Genomic DNA, 4,320 nt, shown 5'->3' with positions numbered 1-4,320 from the left:
ACTAAATGTGATCTGAAAGTCTGCAGAATAGCACCAACCTTGTTTTAATACAGAATCCCATGCCCTACTACAGACCTTCTGAATCTTACCAAGATGTCCCGATGATTCTTATGCAAATTAAAGTTTAGAACTCCCTGGTCTCTGTGCTGTCTAGACGCAGTGCCAAAACTCTGCAGTCTGCTCAGGTGTGTGGTCTGATCAGATCACGTAGCACTGGGATTTCCAGGGGTTAATCCTTGTTCCTTTCCAGTTTTTGGTTCTTTGGAAAAGATGGAAAGAATAATCCAGGCAACAGCCCTTTAGGACTGGTGAAACAGAACATCACAGCCCTGGGCACTGTCGCTGCCTGAGTGCTTCTTCCTCCAGATCACAGCTCCAGCCACCACAGCTCCAGTGTCCACCAAGAGGACCAGACCAACAATGATGCCATGAGGACCGTGGGCTGAAGAGGTTCGGCCTCACTCTGGTTGTAGTAGCCGCACAGGGTGTTCAGGTTCACTCGGAAAGTCTGTGCGTGGTGCTTGTAGATCCGCGGGTTCCGATCCCAATACTCTGGCCCCTGCTGCTCCACCCATGGCGCCCACGGCTCCATCCTCGGATTCGGGGCGCCGCTGTCGAACCGCACGAAACGCGTGTCGTCCACGTAGCCGACAGAGATTAAGGTGGGCTCCCCGCGGCCAGGCTGGGACACCCCGGTGTAGAAATTCCTCAGGGAGTGGGAGCCTGGGGGCAGGGAGGGGTGAGACTCGGCGACTCTCCTCCCGGAGCGGGTCTGGGTCCCAGGTGTTGGGGCCGGGAGGTGGGAGGGGGCGAAGGGCTTGTGAGACCTTCATTATGTCTTGATTGGAGTGACAGTTTTACAGTGAACACATGTCAAAACTTAACAAATTGTACGTTTTAATATGTACAGTTTACTGTATGTCAATTATTAAAAGCCTCAATTAAGCTCTTCTTTGAAAAATATTATAGGGCAATGTACGCATGCTGGCAACTCAATAATTGATAAGGTAGTAATAAAGCGGTTTTACTTTACCTTGCTAAGTGTACAGGCAACATTAAACATGGAGAATCACTCAAAGTAGCATATAAATTTGAATTTTTGTAAACTTAAAAATACTCCCATGACTCCCCTGGTGGCACAGTGGTTAAGAATCTGCCTGCCAATGCAAGGGACACGGGTTCAATCCCTGGTCCGGGAAGATCCCACATGCCGCGGAAAGACCACAACTATTGAGCCTGTGCTCTAGAGCCCACAGGCCACAACTACTGAGCCCACTTGCCACAATTACTGAAGCCTGCGTGCCTAGAGCCTGTGCTCCGCAACAAGAGAAGCCCACACACCCAAGAAGAGTAGCCCCTGCTCGCTGCAACTAAAGAAAAGCCCACATGCAGCAACGAAGACCCAACACAGTCAAAAACAATAAATAAATTTTTAAAAATTAAACAAAAATACTTCCAGGGGGACTTCCCTGGGGTCCAGTAGTTAAGAATTCGCCTTCCAATGCAGGGGACATGGGTTCGATCCCTGGTCAGGGAACTAAGATCCCATATGCCACGGGGCAACTAAGGCTACGCACCACAACTACAGAGCCCATGCGCTGTGGAGCCTGCACACCACAGCTAGAGAGAAGCCCGCGCGCTGCAACGAAGAGCCTGCGTGCTGCAACTAAGACCCAATGCAGCCAAATAAATAAATAAATAAAATTGAAAAAAGAAAGAAACATCCATTAACCTACATTATAATTTCAGAGATGCTCAATCTTCATTTTTGACTGATTTTCAGTTGGTAGTGCTAGACACCCTGCCAGTTCCGGCAAGTACTACAATTAATGTAATCTGTAAACAAGCATTTAGATACACCAAAAAAAGCTCCTACAAGAAACCCTAATAAGGTTCCTTAAACTTGAAAATACTTGTGAATAGTATCTCAAGCGTGATGAAATCAACAAAAAAACCTCTATTATCTATATTAATCACCTCTTAAGAATTCCCCAATTATAGATATCTACCTTTTGTAGATATTTACTCAAAAAATATAAACTATTACAAAACTTTTTATCTACTTTCTAAAAAGTGCAAAAAGCTTTAAGGTTAAAAACCCTAAGCTGGGGCTTCCCTCGTGGCGCAGTGGTTAAGAATCTGCCTGCCAATGCAGGGGACATGGGTTCGAGCCCTGGTCCAGGAATATCCCACACGCTGCAGAGCAACTAAGCCCATGCACCACAACTACTGAGCCTGCACTCTAGAGCCCGCGAGCCACAACTACTGAGCCCACATGGCACAACTACTGAAGCCCACGCACCTAGAGCCCGTGCTCTGCAACAAGAGAAGCCACTGCAATGAGAAGCCCGCACACCGCAATGAAGAGTAGCCCCCACTTGCCGCAACTAGAGAAAGCCCGCACACAGCCACAAAGACCTAACACAGCCAAAAATAAATAAAATTTAAAAAAAACAAACAAACCCTAAGCTGAATTTTTCTTTACCAAAAGATATTTCCACTGTTTTAAAGACAAACTAAAAGGACTTGCCTCATGGTGCAGTGGTTAAGAATCCTCCTGCCAATGCAGGGGACAAGGGTTCGATCCCTGGTCCGGGAGGATCCCACATGCTGTGGAGCAGCTAAGCCCATGAGCCACAACTACTGAGCCTGTGCTCTAGAGCCTGCGTGCCATAACTACTGAGCCCACGTGCCACAACTACTGAAGCCTGCACGCTCTAGGGCCCGCCTGCCGCAACTACTGAGCCCATGTGCTGCAACTACTGAAGCCCACACGCCTAGAGCCAGTGCTCTGCAATGAGAAGCCACCACAATGAGAAGCCCGCACACCACAACGAAGAGTAGCCCCTGCTCACCGCAACTAGAGAAATGAAAGCCCATGCACAACAACGAAGACCCAACACAGCCAAAAAAAAAAAAAAAAAAGACAAACTAAAAGCATGATGTATTCAGCAATGAGGAAAAGTTATGGAAATGAGGGTGAAGCACAGCCAATCAAAACCATTTTACATTCATGATATTTACGCCAGGTAAGAAATGACATCACCTAACCCAAGCTACCATCATCTCTCACTTTGACTATTACAGTAGCCTTTTTCCATTTTCTAATTCAGATGAATTCAATCTTGATAGACTGTGAGTCTCAATCTCTTCATCTATTAAATGGGTGCAGTAACACTCCCAACCTTATGAGATTGTGTGAGGATTAAATGAGATCAAGGGTAAAGCACTTAGTTTGTTGCCTGGCACATAAGAAGTATTCCATAAATGTTACCTATTATTACCTGAATAAATGTTCAGCCTCCATGAGTCCAGTGCTGGAATGGCGTCACATATACATAACAAGTCTAACCTCCAAAAAAAAAAAAAAAAAAACAGGTAAGTTAAAAGCAATTTCAATCTTAATATATTGAGACTCTCAAAGAAAATAAAGAGATCTATTTCAAATCAGCTTCTTAATATCTTCTTTCCCAATTCCTTTTGCTCACAATATTTCTTATAACCCTACATCTTGTGCTGAACCCTCTATATCCATCTCTACTCTCAATTCACAATAAAACACTATTCATTTGGCTCTTTTCCCCTCTGTTGATCCCCTCTACTTATAAGCAGTTCCCGGTCCACTTTCTAATACAAACAAATCATCCAGTCTTGCTCCTTGAAATTCTTCAGCTGTTTTTTACCCATTATCCTTCCACACAAGACAAATCTAGAAACTGAGTTAGCAGATCTAGAATATCTCTTTGTAGGTGCAAAGCAAAAGTCGAGAGGCCAGAGACAGAATTTTCTTCTATGAGTAGAAATAAGTATCACAAACACATAATTTAATATCTCCTCACTCCAACTGCAATATTTATTATTATTGCTCTTACGGGACTCTGAGGGCTGGCTGCTGCTTAATCCACTTCAGCAACCCAAAGTGCTACCACCGGAACCTTTAATATGCGCAAGCCAGCCTGTGTTCTTGGAAGCCCTCAAAAACCTAAGCTTCACTGCGTTCTACACAGTGAGGAGTATCCCTAACTTATAATTTTGTCTTATAACTCTATCCTGTGGATAACACATCAGAAGCCCACCTTCCCAATATCTTAAACAGATTTCTATGAAAAAGCTCTTCTAGTTTCTTTATGGCCCCTTCCTCTCAGGGTTTTGGCATTAGAGATGTATGGTAGTTTGGTTAGGATTGGGAGGCATGACCAAAGGATATTGCCCTTCCCCTTTTCACTGCCAGTCTTGGTCCTGAAATATGGCTGTACGGTGAATTCTTTCCCCAGGAAATGCCTTGTTCTCCCTCATGCAAAGAAATTACTGGCTGGGCTG

General features: G+C 44.8%; 1 pseudogene; it reads right to left on the bottom strand.

Annotated features, from left to right (window-relative positions):
• Nucleotides 1-299: 299 nt before the first annotated feature.
• Nucleotides 300-2,535, bottom strand: LOC103079264 (BOLA class I histocompatibility antigen, alpha chain BL3-6 pseudogene; annotated as a pseudogene).
• Nucleotides 2,536-4,320: the final 1,785 nt, after the last annotated feature.

Source organism: Lipotes vexillifer, unplaced genomic scaffold (assembly GCF_000442215.2).
Source record: "Lipotes vexillifer unplaced genomic scaffold, Lipotes_vexillifer_v1.1 scaffold387, whole genome shotgun sequence".
Classification (NCBI taxonomy): Eukaryota; Metazoa; Chordata; class Mammalia; order Artiodactyla; family Lipotidae; genus Lipotes; species Lipotes vexillifer.
Note: the sequence above shows the minus strand (reverse complement) of the source record. Positions and strands in the feature narration are given on the sequence as shown.